This window comes from Panthera leo, chromosome B4, assembly GCF_018350215.1.
Source record: "Panthera leo isolate Ple1 chromosome B4, P.leo_Ple1_pat1.1, whole genome shotgun sequence".
NCBI classification, from domain to species: Eukaryota; Metazoa; Chordata; class Mammalia; order Carnivora; family Felidae; genus Panthera; species Panthera leo.
The window spans coordinates 123,075,101-123,094,772 of NC_056685.1; the positions used below are offsets into that span (position 1 = coordinate 123,075,101).

The 19,672-nt window shown below is 43.1% G+C and overlaps 1 long non-coding RNA gene across 3 annotated transcripts; it reads right to left on the minus strand.

The window, feature by feature from the left end:
* Window positions 1–12,906: 12,906 nt before the first annotated feature.
* LOC122223725 lies at window positions 12,907–18,737 on the minus strand. 3 transcript variants are annotated; one of them, XR_006204434.1, is made up of 6 exons: window positions 18,705–18,737; window positions 18,383–18,449; window positions 16,492–16,576; window positions 15,122–15,212; window positions 14,253–14,362; window positions 12,907–13,235 (listed from the first exon to the last, which is right to left on the minus strand). It is a non-coding gene; the product is annotated as an uncharacterized LOC122223725 (long non-coding RNA). The 3 variants fall into 3 exon arrangements; XR_006204435.1 differs by lacking the exons at window positions 18,383–18,449; window positions 18,705–18,737 and adding an exon at window positions 17,196–17,363; XR_006204433.1 differs by lacking the exons at window positions 18,383–18,449; window positions 18,705–18,737 and adding an exon at window positions 17,239–17,362.
* Between the last annotated feature and the right edge of the window lie 935 nt (window positions 18,738–19,672).

Here is a 19,672-nt window from a genome sequence, read left to right on the forward strand (position 1 = left end):
TCAGCTCCGAACCCCATGAACCCCACCATCATCCCCAAACCTCATCAGTACTAATGTTTTGCCAACCATTAGGGCACCTCCTTAGTCCAGCCAAGTTAGCACATAAAATTAATCATCACACCATCCTCCAAGAGGTTAGTTTGGAGTATTACTCTATCAGAGGCTGCCTCTGTTTGGTAAACACTCACCTATATTTAGAGCAAATGTTCTGAAGAGGGAGTAGCAGCAGCCTAACAGAATTAACCCGGTTGTGGAGAGGTCATGCAAAAGAATCCTGAAAATATGCAATTAGCTACATTTAGATGAAAACTTTTGGCCCATGTGAAGGTCAGAGGATTTAAACTAACAAACCTCATAGGGTCTGCAGTGGGTTGAATCGCGATCCATATTCTCATCCCCAAAACCTGTGAATGTCACCTTTCGTAAATAGTCTTTGGGGATGTAATTAAGTTAAAGATCTGGAGGTGAAATGATCCCAGATTTTCTAGATGGGCCCTCTATCCAATGACAAGTGTCCTTCTTTTTTAAAAAAAAAAAAAAAATTTTTTTAAGTTTATTTATTTTTGACAGAGAGAGAGGCAGAGAATGAGCAGGGGAGAGGCAGAGAGAGATGGAGACACAGACTCGGAAGCAGGCTCCAGGCTCTGAATTGTCAGCACAGAGCCTGATGCGGGGCTCGAACTCACAAACTGCGAGATCATGACCTGAGCTGAAGTCAGATGCTCAACCCACTGAGCCACCCAGGCGCCCCAACAAGTGTCCTTCTAAGAGGCACACAGAAGAGAGACAGAGGGAAAAGAGAAGCCACCCATCACAGGATGGGGCGGAGATTGGAGTTACGCAGCGGCAAGCAGAGGACCACCTGGAAGAAGCAAGGAAGAATCCCCCTGGAGCCTTCGAAAGGATCACGGCCCTGCCAGCACCTTGATTTCAGACTTCTGGCTTCTAGAACTGCGAATGGATAGATTCGTGTGTGACCATCTGATCCCACAGGCCTAGGAAACTAATGCAGTATCCAAGCGCAAAAGAAACAAATACTCAATTCCAAGAAACCACTTGGGTTCACACAGAGCCATGCAAGCAGAAAAATCAAATGATGGGGAAGAGGGTCTGAGCACAATGAAGGACACAAAGTTCAGAAATCACACAAAATGTGCCCAAAACTTTTAACTGAAAAAAATGTTTTCTAAGTTTTTTAACTCAACAACAGCTCAAAACTATAACTGCCTGTGCTCACACGTGCAATATCTAATTCTTTGAAAGGAAGCCTTGGTACACTCTGTTTATGGAGTATTTCAGTAACTGCTGATGTTATTTCCACTGTGTGGCAAAAGTTGTCCACCATATGGGCTTTAGAGTTATGGCTCAATGTGGCCCAACCGCCAAGTGCCAACACCGGCACCTCTGTGCCTGGGGCTTTCTTCTGGCCACCAGAGCCTGCTCTGCCTGGGACCCACAGCAAGGTGGAGCACTGGGAAACGAAAGGCCCCGGGAGTATCCGGCAAGCATGTGGGATTGGTGTGGCAGTATACGTGCCCCAATCTCTAGCTGGGATTCTCTGACCAGTGAATCCTCAGCAGGACGAACCCCCAGCTACCCAGGGCACTAATGTGCTCCATGATGGATGCTTCCCTTTCCGTCTCCTGTCCCTACCTCCCTACAAATGTCATGATTGCTTCCCAAATAAACCACTTCCACTTGAGTCCTTGTCCAAAGGTCTGCTTCTTGAGGAACCCAAGCTAAGGCAGATTGCAGAAATACCACGCTGGAAGTGATTCCGAACCAAAAAGCATAACATGAGGCCTTTTAGGCATTCTTTCTGAACTGTCTGCCGATTTCACTTCAACGTCAGAAAATGACCTCAAGTGTCAGGCTGGCCTTGCCTGACTTTGACATCTGCCATATTTACTCCAAAGAGACACACACTGAGCTATAGAACTCCCCTTTTTCTCAACCTCAAACCTACCCTCCACCAGCAGGCAACTTCTGACTCCAAAATACACGTTGTATCGGTCCCTACTCTCCATGGCCACTGCTAGTCCCCTGGTCCACCATTTCCATCTCCTGCTAGACTGTCACGGCAGCCTCCTGACGGGTCCACTCTGCTTCCACTCTTGAGCCTTCCAATCTACTCTTCAAATAGCAACTAAGGAGATCATTTGAAATAAATCAGTTCCTGTGACTCCCTTCAGAGAGACCTTCAGTAGCTTCCCACTGCACACACAACGAAATCCCAGCTCCCTCTCCTGGCCTACAAGGCTTCTCCAGCCTCCACTCTCAATGCTCTGGAGACCTCAATTCCTCTCAGTTTCAGGAATGGACCCGGGTTCTCCCAGCCTCCAGATCTTTTTTTTCTATTTTCAAGTTATTATTTAAATTCTAGTTAGTTAACATATATGATAAAATTGTTCCAGATGTAGAATTTAGTGATTCATCACTTAAATACAACACTCAGTGCTCATCACAAGTGCCCTCCTTAATGCCCATCACCATCCCCCACCCACCTCCTGCCAGCAACTCTCAGATAACCCTTATCTGTATTTAAGAATCTCTTATGGTTTTGCCTCCCTCTTTCTCTTTTTGCCTTCCTCTATGTTCATCTGTTTTGTTTCTTAAATTCCACCTGTGAGTGATCTCATATGGTATTTGTTTTTCTCTGACTGACTCATTTCACTTAGCATAATACACTCTGGTTCCATCCACATCATTGCAAATGGCACGATTTCATCCTTTTTTGATGCCTGAGTAATATTGCATTATATCTATAGCTATAGATAGATGATAGATAGGTGATGGATAGATCTAGATAGATATCACATCTTCTCTACCATCCATCAATCGATGGACATTTGCCAGCCTCCAGGTCTCTGTGCTTTCCCCTCCCTCTCCTTCAAGTACTCTGCCCAGACTCTTGGTATGCATGCTTCCTCCTCCCCATCTTTCATATCTCCTTCTCTGAATGTGTTCTCCAATGACCTTATCGAAAATCATCCCCCTACACACCCCACTATGTCATTCTCTAGCATTGCCCTCTGTTTATTTCCTTCATTGAACCTATAACCAGTGCCCTTCCATTTCTGTATTTATTTGCTCATTCAAAAAAAAATATATACCAGCCCTTACATGTGCCAGGCCCATTGCCCCTGCCAGGTGTGGGAGAGATGCAGTCATCAAAAACAGTCATGGCCCCGTCTTCACTGGGGAAAGAGTCCAGTGAGATAGACAGCTGTTAAACAGGTAACATACACAATTTTAAAGCCGGAAATGTGGAAAGTATTATGTCCTGGGTCCCTCCAGAGCTCAAACTAGACACATTTGGCCTAGCTAGGAAAGGCATCCCCAAGGAAGTAAAAAAAGATCTGAGGGTCTGTGCAGGAAAGGGTTAACTCAACAGCTGGGCATTGTTCACACCCTGCACATTCCCAAGAAAGGCTGTCTTCAGGACTCGCCCTGGGAGGTGAGCCCTGAGCCCTGGGAACTGCTCTGCCAGACCAGAGTATTTTTGGCCACATGGTACCAGTTTATGCTAACAATGTGGTCCATGGTGAATGTCAAGTTTTTGCTCTGGGGGGTTTTGCCCTAGGGAGTAGCTGAGGTCAGTTACACAGGGGCTGCGTGCCTACATACTGACCTCCGCAATTAAAAACTCTGAATGTTTTTCAGGGTAAACTTCCCCAGTTGGCAACACTACTCCCGAGTTGTCACACACTGTTTCTGAGAGGGTGAAGCGTCAATGGGACTCCCCTGGGAGATGACATCCGGAAACTTGCGCCTGGTTCCTTCTTCATTCTGCTCCATGTGCCTTTTCACTTTTCTGAGTTTTATCTGTTTCCTTTCATTGTAGTAAACTAACCATGAGTGTAACAGCTTTTTTCTAAGTCCTGTGAGTCCTTCTAGCAAATCATTCAGCCTGAGGTGCTCTTGGGGCCCCCGGACACATGACCAATGAGAGCCCGCGAAGCAGAGGGAACAGCAGGCTCAAAAGCCCTATGGTCATTGCTATCACTGTTTCCACAAGCCAGTCTGGGTGGGGGGGCACTGACCTGGGAGGGGTGGCACTGTGCATTACCCTTCTTCATCACCCACAGCATTGAATCAACAGCAAGTGTCACTGGTTTTTAACCTGAAATACTTTTCAATTCTTTCACCTCATTTTTAAGCCAACCTTCACCTCTCTAATTCAGGCCCTACCCCCATCCTGTCTTCCAGTGAATCTCCATGCTTCATCACCCTCGAATCCTTCCTCCACCAGGGTGATCCATAGGCACTAAAATGCTAATGAAACGTGGGGGAGGAGCCAAGATGGCAGAACAGCAGGGAAGTTTTTTTTGTGTCTCGCGTCCATGAAATACAGCCAGATCAACACTAAACCATCCTACACACCTAGAAAACCGATTGGAAGATTAACACAACAATCTGCACAACCTGAACCACAGAATTCAGCAGGTACACGGCGCGGAGAGGTGAGCTTCTTGGGGAGCAAGAAGCCGTGGGAAGGGAGGTGCTTTTGTGGGCGGAGACGGGAGGGAGAATATGGGAAAAGCACTCCGTCCCAAAAGCAGCTGGAGAGAAAGTGGAAAATTGGAAACAGCCACAGGGACTAAACCAAAAAGGGAAAAAGGAGAAAGGAGAGGGTTTAAATTCCATTAAGACTGTAAACAAGGGGAGCGCAAAGGCTGCAACTCCGCAGCTCCATACCTGGCGGTGCTCTGGTGGGAAGGGTGAATCTTTGTCCGGGAGGTTCTCAGGCCACACGGGGGAAAAGCGGTTCCACTGCTGGAAGGACACTTGGTAGAGACTGTTGAAGCCACCTGGTCCCAGCAGATCCCGGAAGGCAGCCACATTCGCTGGTGCTGGGGCAAGGTTGTTGAGGGTGAAGCCTGGTGCCAGATGTGTGTTGCGATTTTCCACGGTCCCTGAAATGCTGAGGCTACACTGTCTCGCTTTTTTTTGGGGGGGGTGGAGGGGCGGGCTGGCACCTGACCGCAGTCTCGGGGCACCGGCAAGCAGGGTCCAGGAAGCATTCCTGGGTGCAACCAACATTCGGCCATTGCTCATTTATCCATTGCTCGGTGAGACCCTCCTGCAGAGGGGCAGAACCGGTCAAAGCCGCAGTCCTTCAGAAGTAAGGGGCCGGGGAAAACAGCCACATCTGAGACAAAACTTGGGTGAGAGGTACTGCCTGGGGCCTGGTCACGGAGAGTGGAAAAGCGGGGAGTGGATGAGAACTGAAGACAGAGGACCGGTGGGTGATTGCTGGTGCGGGAGAACAGACTGGGTGGCGCCATTTTTCACCTCCCCCGCGCCTGCACATGCGCACCAACGAGCACAGCAACAATCCACCCCAGCAGGCTAGCAGCGCCATCTAGGGGAGAGTGGAACCATTACACTGAGCCCCGCCCAACCGGGCAAACTTCGCTCAAGAACACAAGTCTCACTGCCGGCTTAATTTATGAACTATAAAGAGCTACATGGACTGACCTCTAGGGGAAAACGAAGCAATTTCAGTCCTACTTCAATCTGTTAGCAGGTTCATCTATTCAATTTTTTTTTCTCTTTTTCCTTTTTCTCTTTTACAATTCTTTTTCTTGAATACAGAAAGAGAAAAAACTCATTTTTATTTTCAATTTTTGTTAAAAATATCTGTCTTTAATTTTTATTACTATATTTTTTACTTTTGTGTAAATTTTTTCAAGTTCTACTTTACTTCCGTCATTTTATTTTAGTCTACTTCAGTGTACTCACCTTTTCAAATTTTCAAACAATTTCCTTTTTTTCTTTCTTTTTCTTTTTTTCTCTTTTTAATTTATTTTCTTTTTCTTGAATGCAGCAAGAGAAAAACTTCATTTTTACTTTCAATTTCTTTTAAAAATATTTTTATTTAATTTTTATTACTATATTTTTTTGCTTTTAGGTAAATTTTTTCAAATTCTATCTTACTCCCATCATTTTATTTCAGTCTACTACAGTGTATTCACTATTTCAAATTTGCAAACGATTTCTTTTTTTGTCTTTTCTCTTTTTTCTTTGAATCTTTTTACTCTTTTTCATTTCTTTTCTTTTTTCTTAAATACAGAAAACTAAAAAATTCATATTTCTTTTTAATTTTTATTAAAAATATTTTTCTATAATTTTTTTCTACTATATTCTCTACCTTTGTGTATTTTAGTCCATTTTAATGTATTCATTTTTTCAAATTCTCAATTTCCTTTTTTACTCTCCCACCCCTTTTTTTTTGTTTGTTTCTCTAATCTGTCAAACCACTTTCTACACCCAGACCTAAACACACCTAGGATCTAGCATCATCTATTCGATTTGTGTGTGTGTGTGTAATTTTTAATTTTAATATTTTTTATTTTAATTTTTTTAATTTCAATTTTTCTACCTCATTAATTCCTTTTCTCCCTTCAAAATGACAAAACAATGGAATTCACCCCAAAAGAAAGAGCATGAAGAAATGACAGCCAGGGATTTAACCAACACAGACACAAGCAAGATGTCTGAACAAGAATTTAGAATCACGATAATAATACTAGATGGAGTCGAAAATAGATTACAATCCCTTCCTGCAGAGATAAAAGAAGTGAAAAATAACCAGAATGAAATTAAAAATGCTATAACTGAGATGCAATCACGGATGGATGCAGCAGTGGCAAGGATGGACGAGGCAGAACAGAGAATCAGCGATATAGAGGACAACCTTACAGAGAATAACAAAGCAGAAAGAAAGAGGGAGATTAAGGCAAAAGAGCATGATTTAAGAAATTAGACAAATCAGTGACTCATTAAAAAAGAACAACATTAGAATCATAGGGGTCCCAGAGGAGGAAGAGAGAGAAATAGGGGTAGAAGGGTTATGTGAGCAAATCATAGCAGAAAACTTTCCTAACCTGGGGAAAGACACAGACATCAAAATCCAGGAAGCACAGAGGACCCCCATTAGATTCAATAAAAACAGACCATCAACAAGGCATATCATAGTCAAATTCACAAAATACTCAGGCAAGGAGAGAATCATGAAAGCAGCAAGGGAAAAACAGTCCCTAACCTACAGGGAAGACAGATTACGTTTGCAGCAGACCTATCCACAGAAACTTGGCAGGCCGGAAAGGAGTGGCGGGATATATTCAGGGTGCTGAATCAGGAAAATATGCAGCCAAGAATTCTTTATCCAGCAAGGCTGTCATTCAAAATAGAAGCAGAGATAAAAAGTTTCCCAGACAAACACAAATTAAAGGAGTTTGTGACCACTAAACCAGCCCTGCAAGAAATTTTAAGGGGGACTCTCTGAGGGGAGAAAAGATGAATATATATATCTGTATATATATATATATATATATATATATATATATATATATATATATGTATACACACACACACACACACACACACATATACCAAAAGCAACAAAAGATTAGAGGGGCGCCTGGGTGGCGCAGTCGGTTAAGCGTCCGACTTCAGCCAGGTCACGATCTCGCAGTCCGTGAGTTCGAGCCCCGCGTCAGGCTCTGGGCTGATGGCTCGGAGCCTGGAGCCTGTTTCCGATTCTGTGTCTCCCTCTCTCTCTGCCCCTCCCCCGTTCATGCTCTGTCTCTCTCTGTCCCAAAAAATAAATAAAAAACGTTGAAAAAAAAAAAAAAAAAAAGATTAGAAAGGACCAGAGAACACCACCAGTAACTCCAACTTTACAAGCATCATAATGGCAATAAATTCATATCTTTCAGTACTCACTCTAAACGTCAATGGAGTCAGTGCTCCAATCAAAAGACATAAGGTAACAGAATGGATAATAAAACAAGATCCATCTATATGCTGTTTATAAGAGACCCACTTTAGACCTAAAGTCACCTTCAGATTGAAAATAAGGGGATGGAGAACCATCTATCATGCTAACGGTCAACAAAAGAAAGCCGGAGTAGCCATACTTATAGCAGACAATCTAGACTTTAAAATAGACTATATCAAGAGATGCAGAAGGGCATTATATCATAATCAAGGGGTCTATCCACCAAGAAGACCTAACAATTGTAAACATTTACATGCCAAATATGGGAGCACCCAAATGTATAAATCAATTAATCACAAACATAATAAACTCATTGATAGTAATACCATAATAGTAGGAGACTTCACACCCCACTCACAGCAATGGACAGATCATCTAATCAAATATGAATAAGGAAACAATGGCTTTGAATGACACACTGGACCAGTGTGGACTTATCCTAAAGCATCAGAATATACATTCTTCTCCAGTGCACATGGAACGTTCTCCAGAATAGACCCTATAATGGGACACAAATCAACCCTAAGTAAGTACAAAAAGATTGCGATCATACTGTGCATATTCTCAGACCACAATGCTATGAAACTCTAAATCAACCACAAGAAAAAAATTGGATTTTTTCTCCAAGAACAAATACTTGGAGAACAAATACCTGAAGAACATCCTACTAAGAAATGGATGTGCCAATCAAGAAGTTAAAGAGGAAATTAAAAAGTATATGGAAGCCAATGAAAATGATAACACCACAACCCAAAACCTCTGGGACACAGCAAAGGCGGTCATAAGAGGAAAGTATATAGCAATCCAGGCCTCCCTAAAGAAGGAAGAAAGGTCTTAGATACACAACCTAACCTTATGCCTTAAGGAGCTGGAAAAAGAACAGCAAATAAAACCCAAAACCAGAAGAAGACAGGAAATAATAAAGATTAGAGCAGAAAATAATGATACAGAAAACAAAACAAAAAAAAAAAACAAAACAGTAGAACAGATCAATGAAATCAGAAGCTGGTTCTTTGAAAGAATTAACAAAATTGATAAACCACTAGCCAGTTTGATCAAGAAGAAAAAGGAAAGGACCCAAATAAGTAAAATCAAGAATGAAAGAGGAGAAATCACAACCAACACAGCAGATATAAAAACAATAATAAGAGAATATTATGAGCAATTACATGCCAATAAAATGAGCAATCAGAAGAAATGGACAAATTCCTAGAAACATATACATTAACAAAACTGAAACAGGAAGAAACAGAAAATTTGAACAGATCCATAACCAGTAAGGAAATCAAATTAGTAATCAAAAATCTCCCAAAAAACAAGAGTCCAGGGCCAGATGGCTTTCCAGGGGAATTCTGCCAAACATTTAAGGAAGAGTTAACACCTATTCTCTTGAAGCTGTTCCAAAAAATAGAAATGGAAAGAAAACTTCCAAACTCCTTCTATGAAGCCAGCATTACCCTGATTCCAAAACCAGTCAGAGACCCCACCAAAGAGGAGAACTATAGACCAATTGCCCTGATGAACACGGATGCAAAAATCTTCAACAAGATATTAGCCAACCAGATCCAACAATACATTAAAAAAATTATTCACCACGACCAAGTGGGATTTATACCTGGGATGCAGGGCTGGTTCAGTATCCACAAAACAATTCACGTGATTCATCACATCAATAAAAGAAAGGACAAGAACCATATGATCCTCTCAATAGATGCAGAAAAAGCATTTGACAAAATACAGCATCCTTTCTTGATAAAAACCCTCAAGAAAGTAGGGATAGAAGGAGCATACCTCGAGATCATAAAAGACATATATGAATGACCCAACATTAATATCATCCTCAATGGGGAAAAACTGAGAGCTTTCCCCCTAAGGTCAGGAACAAGACAGGGATGTCCACTCTCACCACTTTTATTCAACATAGTATTGGAAATCTTAGCCTCTGCAATCAGACAACACAAAGAAATAAAAGGCATCCAAATTGGCCAGCAGGAGGTCAAACTTTCACTCTTTCGTGATGACATGATACTCTATATGGCAAACCCAAGAGATTCCACCAAAAAACTGCTAGAATGGATTCAGGAATTCAGCAGAGCTGCAGGATATAAAATCAATGCACAGAAATCAGTTGCATTTAGAAATCCTATACACCAACAATGAAGCAACAGAAAGAGAAATTGAGGAATCGATCCCATTTACAATTGCACCAAAACCCATAAAAAACCTAGGAATAAATCTAACCAAAGAGGTGAAAAATCTATACACTGAAAACTATAGAAAGCTGATGAAAGAAATTGAAGAAGACACACACAAAAAAAATGGAAAAAGATTCCATGCTCCTGGATAGGAAGAACAAATATTGTTAAAATGTCGATAGTACCCAAACCAATCTACATATTCAACGCGATCCCTATCAAAGTAACACCAGCATTCTTCACAGAGCTAGAACAAATAATCTTAAAATGTGTATGGAACCAGAAAAGACCCCAAATAGCCAAAGCAATCTTGAAAAAGAAAACCAAAGCAGGAGGCATCACAATCGCAGACTTCAAGCTATACTACAAAGCTGTAATCATCAGGACAGTATGGTACTGGCACAAGAACAGATACTCAGATCAGTGGAATAGAATAGAAAACTCAGAAATGGACCCACAAACGTATGGGCAACTAATCTTTGACAAAGCAGGAAAGAATATCCACTGGAATAAAGACAGTCTCTTCAGCAAGTGGTGCTGGGAAAACTGGACAGCGACATGCAGAAGAATGAACCTGGACCACTTTCTTACACCAGACACAAAAATGAATTCAAAGTGGATGAAAGACCTCAATGTAAGACAGGAAGCCATCAAAATCCTTGAGGAGAAAGCAGGCAAAAAACTCTTTGATCTTGCCCGCAGCAATTTCTTACTCAACACATCTCCGGAGGAAAGGGAAACAAAAGCAAAAATGAACTACTGGGATCTCACCAAAATAAAAAGCTTCTGCACAGCAAAGGAAACAATCAGCAAAACTAAAAGGCAACTGACAGAATGGGAGAAGATATTTGCAAATGATATAACAGATAAAGGGATAGCATCCAAAATCTATAAAGAACTTATCAAACTCAACACCCAAAAAACAAATAATCCAGTGAAGAAATGGGCAAAAGACATGAATAGACACTTCTCCAAACAAGACATCCAGATGGCCAACCAACATATGAAAAAATGCTCAATATCACTCACCGTCAGGGAAATACAAATCAAAACCACAAGGACAGACCACCACACCCCTGTCAGAATGGCTAACATTAACAACTCAGGCAACAACTGATGTTGGCGAGGATGCGGAGAAAGAGGATCTCTTTTGCATCGTTGGTGGGAATGCAAGCTGGTGCAGCCACTCTGGAAAACAGTATGGAGGTTCCTCAAAAAACTAAAAATAGAACTACCCTACGACCCAGCAATTGCACTACTAGGCAGTTATCCAAGGGATACAGGTGTGCTGTTTTGAAGGGACACATGCACCCCCATGTTATAGCAGCACTATCAACAAGAGCCAAAGTATGGAAAGGGCCCAAATGTCCATCTATGGATGAATGGATAAAAAACATGTGGTATATATATACAATGGAATTACAATGGAGTATTACTCGGCAATCAAAAAGAATGAAATCTTGCCATTTGCAACTACATGGATGTAACTGGAGGGTATTATGCTAAGTGAAATTAGTCAGAGAAAGACAAAAATCATATGACTTCACTAATATGAGGACTTTAAGAGACAAAACAGATGAACATAAGGGAAAGGAAACAAAAATAATATAAAATCGGGGGGGGCAAAACAAAAGAGATTCATAAATATGGAGAACAAACTGAGGGTTGCTGGAGGGGTTGTGGGGGGGGATGGGCTAAATGGGTAAGGGGCATTAAGGAATCTACTGAAATCATTGCTTCACTATATACTAACTAATTTGGATATAAATTTTTAAAAATAAAAAATAAAGTAAAAAAAAAATAAATAAATATTAAAAATAGAATAAAATAAAATGCTAATGGGACTTAAGACCCATAGACCCTGGCCTAAAGCAGAGGTCTTCACACTGTGCTTCAAGGTGTGTTTCCTCCTGCTGTTCTTACGTGAACCAAAGCAAGCCCAGCCTTATGGATTTTGTACACTGGACTTCCTTCCATTTTAAATAAAGGGCTGAGGGGGGCCTGGGTGGCTCACTGGGTTAAGCATCCAACTCTCGATCTCGGCTCAAGTCATGACCTCACGGTTCACAAGTTTGACCTCCATGTTGGGCTCTATACTGATGGCACGAGCCTGCTTGGTTTTCTGTCTCTCCCTCTCTCTCTGCCCTCCCCTGCCACCTGAAAATAAATAAATAAACTTAAAAAAATTTTTTTTTGAAGAAAGGGCTGTATGGGGCACCTGGTGGCTCAGTTGGTTAAGCATCCGACTTCAGCTCAGGTCATGATATCGCAGTTTGTGGGTTCAAGCCCTACATCAGGCTCTGTGCTGACAGCTCAGAGCCTGGAGCCTGCTTCAGATTCTCTCTCTATCTCTCTCTCTCTCCCCCTCCCCTGCTCTTGCTCTGTCTGTCGGCCTGTCTCTTTCTCTCTCTCTCTCTCTCTCTCAAAAAATAAACACTGAAAAAAAAAAAGAAAGGGCTGTACTGTTTGAAACAAAAATCAAAAACGACAACAATAGCAAAAAACAGACAAATACCCACGTCTGCACTCTTGTGTAAAATGGAAGACAGGGTCCCCGGCACTACTGAACCATGGCCCAGGCTGCATCTTTGCCTTTCTGCCGACTTCCATTGTGTTCCCCCCTCTGCCTACAGCATTGATCTAGATGACCTAGGGCTCTGTTTTTCAAACTTTTAGTCTCAGGACTCCTTTACACTATTAAAAAGTGTGGATCTTCCATAATAGTACCTTCTTGCTACTGAAATAAATTACCACAAATGTAGGGCCTTTCTTATCTTTCAGTTCTGGCCGTCAGAAGTCCAATACGAGTCAATGGGGCTGTATTCCTTCTGGAAGCTCTAAAGCAAAAAGTTATTATATGTTCTGCTGCCGGAGATCTCTGAGTCAGGCTTTGCAAAATCAATTTATTACACTAAAAGTCTCTTTCTGTGGTGCTGCAGGTACTTTATTTTAATTTTCACCTCTTCAGTTTATCCAGGTGTCTCACACCGTTAAACCCAACTGCCGATGCCAGGGTATCCGATCTGGGCAGAGCTGTTGTAGCTTCTTCCTTTCTCACTCTGGCAGTTGGATTAAGCAAAACCTGACACCCCAGAAGTGTTGCTGGAGTCATTTGATTCTCTGGCGGTTGGAATCGGGAAATGGTTCCCATTTAGCGAGCATTTCCTGCAAACCTGACATTGCGTTAGCACATCCCATGCTTTATCTGCTTCAGACTTCACAACACATCCCCAAAGGAGCTGTCACGATCCTCACTGTACCAGTGAAGCAGACATAATCAGAGAAGGCATTCAGGTTCCCAACCCACATGGTAGGAGGGCAGGTTTTACTGACGCTAGAGCACAGAAAGTGTCCCCAACAGCACAGCTTACCATCTCCAGCAGAGAGGTGGACTCAGCCCTCCCTACCCCAACATGATGTTACTATCTCAGAAATTTCTAGTCCAGGAAGATGAAGATCCAAATAACTCCGTTGTTTGTTCCAGGGACTTTCTGAAAATTCCCTTATTTGAACAACAGACTACTTAACAAACAACAGGCCCTTTCTCAGAACTCTCAACTGGGGTCATCAAACCACTGTTTACTCTTCAAGGCTCACTTCTGAACCTCACCCCACTGTGTGCTCAATCCTAGACCACTGTATCTTAACAAACCACTGTATCTCAACGAACCACTTTATCTCAACGTGTGCCGGTTCTCCGTCAGGCCCCTGCTTCGAAAGATCCAGAGGTCAGACCCCTAAAATACTATAAATTTCCTGCCTGGATGCAGCACCTCCCCATCGTAGCTTCTCATGTACTGACTGTGTGCTCCTGATCCATATCCATATTCTCTTTAAGTCCCTTGAACAAATAAATCTTCACAGATACCTGTGTCCAACAGAGCAGTGAATCACCAATAAGAACATCTCTGGGCGCCCAGCCTCAAGGTCAGTCTGGCTCTGGTCCAGCCCCAGGAGTGTAAATCCTGGACTAATTCCAGATATTCTCTGGTTCCCTTGACAGTTACCATAGCGTTCCAGAGCCAATTATAGTCCATCCTAGAAAAGATCTAGAGTTGCCTTGGAGGTCCCAGTTGCACTAAGAACATGCCTGGCATTTAAGGGCTGTGACAAAAATCAAATTCCCTGAGTTCATGTTATAAGTTTACACTATATAACAAATAACCATAAAACCTCATTGTCATACAATAGGCATTTACAGCTCACAAGTTTGAGTTCAGCTGGGATTTGGTCTGGGGGTTCTGTTATCTCCTCTCAGCTCATTCACCTACCTGGGAGTCAGGTGATCTAGACTGGTTTCAGCAGAGGCTTCTGGGGTGACTCAGCTCTGCTCCACTTGTCCCTTATCCTCCAGCAGGCCATCCCTGGTACATTCTAATGGCTACAGCAGAGGACCACGAGATCAAATCCCAGTGCTCAAGACAATTTCTTCCTTTCTTTTTTTTTTTTTTTTTTTTTTGATGATTTTTTTTTGAGAGAGAGAGAGAGAGTGCAAGCAAGAGAGGGGAAGAGAGAGGTAGGGACAGAGGATCTGAAGCGGGATCTGCATTGACAGCAGCGAGCCAGATGTGGGGCTCAAACTCACAAACCATGAGATATGACCTAAGCCGAGGTAGGGCACCCAACAGACTGAGCCACCCAGGTGCCCCAAGACAATTTCAAGTCTCTGCTTGCATCACATCTGCTAACATCCCATTGGCAAAGGAAAGCATATGGCAGAACTCAGGGTCAAGCAGGGAGGGAACTACAAAGTTATACTGCAGAGGTCATGGATCAGAGCGGGGTGAAGAACAGGGAATAGGTGGTCTCTCCTCCAGACTTCTACCTCATAACAGACGCTCCTGTATAGCTCCCCATAAACAGTAAGTCATCTGAGGTTCAGTCTCTGGGTTTTGATTTTTTTAAATGGTTTTGTACAAATCAATACGAGAAAGCAGAGGGAAGACACATTTGTGGTGGAAATCTTGGGTGCATTCGATGTCACCTTCCCCTCCCATGTGACTCCCTTAGGTGTCACCTCTCTCTGATCTCCCCCATGAGGTCCCCAACCTCTTTCTCTTTTAATCATTGTTGCGTGTTAGGGAAAGCACAGGTTTTGAGTCAGACAACCTTTGGTTGACTTCTCGGCTTATTCACTTACAGGCCATGCGCACTGGGGCAGAAGTACTTCACGTCTCTGAGCCTTAACTTCCTTCTGTGTGAAGCCAGAAGAAGATCTATTGCAGTGCCAGCTGTGAATAATAAATGACACAATGTGTAGTAAGTGCCCAGCAGGTGCTGCAGACATTGGGTCCTGTCTCCTTGTTTCTTCTGCTTTCACAGGGAGGGGCTGGGGAAGAAGGTTTTAAAATAAGAGGAGGAAATTCATAACAACAATTTGATTTGCAAGAGGTAGAGAACATGACTCAAAGCAACTTAAAGTGAAAGAAAGAAAGAAAGAAAGAAAGAAAGAAAGAAAGAAAGAAAAGGAGAAGGAGAAGAAGAGGAGGAGGAAGGGGAAGGAAGGAAGGAAGGAAGGAGAAGAAGAAGAGGAGGAGGAGGAGAAAGAAAGAAAGAAAGAAAGAAAGAAAGAGAAAAGGAGAAGGAGAAGAAGAGGAGGAGGAAGGGGAAGGAAGGAAGGAAGGAAGGAAGAAAAGAAGAAGAAGAGGAGGAGGAGGAAGAAAGAGAGAAGGAGAAAAAGAAGAGGAGGAGGAAGGAGAAGAAAGAAAGAAAGAAAGAAAGAAAGAAAGAAAGAAAGAAAAGGAGAAGAAGAGGAGGAGGAAGGGGAAGGAAGGAAGCAAGGAAGGAAGGAAGGAAGGAAGGAAGGAAGGAAAGAAAGGAGAAGAAGAAGAGGAGGAGGAGGAAGAAAGAAAGAAAGAAAGAAAGAAAGAAAGAAAAAGAAAAGAAGAAGGAGAAGAAGAGGAGGAGGAAGGAGAAGAAGAAAGAAAGACGGAAAGAAAGAAAGAAAGAAAGAAAGAAAGAAAGAAAGAAAGAATAAATTTATAGGCTCAATTAACAGAAAATCCAGGGGGTAGATCTTATTAAAGACCTGATGGGTAAAGCCCAATATGACTAGGGCCCGTCCTCTCCTCTTAAGCTCATAACTCTGCTTCTCCCTACATTGGCTTCTCTCAGGGTGCATTTTCTTCCAAGTGGCCTCTGGGACTGCAAGGTCACCCTTCACAACACCACTGCCAGTGAAAATCCTGTCATCCAAAGCACATAGAATGGGAAAGGCCTGGTTCTCCAGGGGCACGGTTGCCACATAGAATATAAAAATAAAATATAAGTATGTCCCGTATACTTATACTAAAAAACGGTTTGTTGTTCATCTGAAATTTAAGTTTACCTAAGTGGAACTGGGTGTCCTGTATGTTTATTTGCTGAAGGTGGCTACCCTATCGAGAGGAAAAAATTATAATATTCTTAATAGAAGGGAAGAGTCACACACACACACAAAAGAAATACGCCCATTACAAAGGGAAAATGGCTTTAGTTCCGTCTTGTACTCCCTTCAATCCCAAAACTTACGGCCAGTCTCAACCCACAGATCTTGCCAGGTGTAAGCAGATACGCTTTATTTTCCTCTCTCATTATGATTTCTCTGCAGCAACAGCTAAAACAGTAAAAAATGTTCTAAGGTCATTTACATGTCACCATTACATTTATGAAGGTAATTGGAAAAGTTGTGTCTGTCAACCCCATTATTTAACAGGCAAAAATGTGCTAAGATCCAAACAGCTGAAAAGACCCATCCAAGCCTACATGGTGCTTAGGGACAGAACTGAGTCTCAAGTTCAGATATTCTGAAACCTAGCCATTATAATTTCCACTATGTCTCCGACAATCTTAGATAGAACATCTAGAAAAAAAAAAAGTCCCGGGCGCCTGGGTGGCTCAGTCGGTTGAGCGTTGAACTTCGGCCCAGGTCATGACCTCACAGTTTGTGGGTTCGAGCCCGGGCGACGGGCTCTGTGTTGACAGTTCGGAGCCTGGAGCCTGCTTGGGATTCTGTGTCTCCCTCTTTCTCTGCCCCGCCCCCGCTTATACTCTGTCTCTCAAAAATAAATATTAAAAAAAAAATTTTTTTTTAAGTCTTGCAGCTGACTTTGTATCACTTGTATCACTTTGAGTTGAGAGTAAGAGAAACCTCTCTGCCTGCCTCATCACACCAAAGGCAGGCTCCACCAGAAAGAGGCGACATTTCCTCAAAACAGGTGCACGCGCCGCAGAACCTTGATCTGAGAAATCGGGGAGACCGAGCTCTTGGGTTCATACTCAGCATCCGCAGGGAGCCCAGCGAACGCAGTGCCCGGAGGCTCACAGGCAGGCCTGCCCCGCTCGCTCCCGCTCCGTCCCGTTCAAAGAGGCCTTCCTAGGCTTTCCTTTTGTTGACATCAACCGTGCCCGCCTGCGGAGCCACTCTTTTGAGCCACACAACAAAAAGAGGCAGCTTTCAAGATCTAATCTGTGGGTAAGACCACCCCTTCCAGGCAAGCAGGGTGGCTTGTCAGCTGTCAGCCCCAGGGCCGCATTCCGCGGGGGAAAGGCAGCAAGCGCCCTGTCCCTGACGCCACAGCCACCGCGCTCTGTCCCATAAAGGCGACCCCGACCCGCAGACGCAGAGACTACGTTCCTCAGAGCAGCTGCGCTTCTGTTTAACGCGTCCCATTGTGCTGTTGATTGAATGAGGCCTCTCGGGCAGTGCGTTTGCAAATGACACTCATCATGATGCCAGAGCACCGGAGACACAACCATCCTGTGTCCTGCCATCTGAGAAGGTTGCACCATTGCAAGATTTTTTTTTTTTTTCATTTAAAAATGAAATACAATCACAATAAAATCCACATTCCTGCCTGGTGGGTTTTATTAATTCTCCCCTAGTCTGAGCAAGTCCTTAAGGCAAAGTGGTTGGGAGCATAAGCTTTGGAGGAGTCAACAAGTCCGAAGTCCACACTTGCTTGATGGGACAAGTTATTGAACCACTTGGAGCTCCACGTTTCTCAGCTAGAAAACTGATATAAAAATCGTACCTCCCCAAAGGGCTGCAGTGGGGGACTGAGTGGGATAAGGCATGGACAACACTTCACCTGGCATCTGGCGCCTTTTAGCGGCCCAGTAGGTATTGGGTAGTATTTATTTTACCAACTATACGTGATACTCAAAAACAATACTCAAAAACGTGTGTGTGTGTGCGTGTGTGTGTGCGTGTGTACGTACATAAACACACATACATACCCCATTTCCTAGATCTTCTCTTTATCAGGTTGGATCCTTGTCTCTAATCAGGGGAAATGAGTTACTATTTGGAAAGTGATTATAAGCCCTGAACGGTACAGTAAGTGCTGTATAATTGCCAGCTATTGTTGTTATTGCTGATAGCATGATTATTATGGTTATTATTGAATGAGAAACTACATACCCTTTGGAACCAGAACTCAGTTGACTTGATCCACTGATTAGTTACTGGCTTTCTCTGCTCTGCAATTCTGGGAGAAAAAGGAAGAGGAAATCTCCTAAGGGATGGAGATGAAGCGTGGTTAGAATTGGGTTAGAAGAGGGATCAATGACTGAGGGCCCACAGGGCAAATCCAAGCCCACTGCCTGCGCTGGTAGATACAGTTTTATGGAAACACAACCCCACTCACAGTTCATATGCTATCTGTGGCTGTTTTTGCATTACAATGGCAGAGTTGAGTAGTTGCCAAATAGGCTTCACGACCTACAAAGCCTAACATATTTACCCTCTGGTCCTTTGCAAAGAAAGTTTGCTGGGGCACCTGGCTGGCTCAGCAGGTGGAGCGAGGGACTCTTGATCTTGGGGTTGTGAGTTCGAGCCCCACATTGGGTGTCGAGATCACTTAAAAATAAAATCTTAAAAAGAAAAGAAAGTTTGCTGGCCCCTGGGCCAGAGAGAAGAGAATGGACCTAAAACAGCATCTGACTCATAGTAGGTCATCAGTAAATATACGTTGAAAAGAATGAATGAACTGAATACTTGAATACCTAGGAAGCAGCTGATTTATTGCTGGTCCTGAGTGATCGAGGTCTTCATGAAGTCACAACCACTTCATATTGATGTGTCAGCTCTATTATTGTCCTGGGGAATTGCTTGAGCCATTGTTGGGAATGAATAGGGCATAAATATCACTTGTAAATCAGACACAAACAGTACTGGGTTCCTGCCAGTTGGCTCCAAGTGTTCCATCCTCTGCCCTATTCAAGCAGAAGAAGGAGAGAGGAAGCTGGTGATAGTGGGAGGTACATTAAGTTTACATTGAGACAATATAAAGAATAGAAAACAAAAGGGGGCAAACTCGCAAATGGTGTGTTTGCCTCTAGAGGTAACAACGGGAAAGAATGCACCTGATTCCCAATCTTGCAATAAGAGATGTAGACCTCAACATTCAGAGAGATCAATGAGTACAGTCATTTTGACAGCAAAAACTAAATACAACTAGAGTTTAGATTTTGGCTAAAGCTTTGGCTGGTTGACCACAATTGTCTGCTGAAACTTCCATCAAAATTCCTAGCTTAGGGGCCCCTGGGTGGCTCAAGTGGTAAGCGTCCAACTTCGGCTCAGGTCATGATCTCACAGTTCATGATTTGAGCCCCGCATCGGGCTCTGTGCTGACAGCTTGGAGCCTGGAGCCTGCTTCAGATTCTTGTCTCCTTCTCTCTCTGCCCCTCCCCCACTCACACTCTGTCTCTC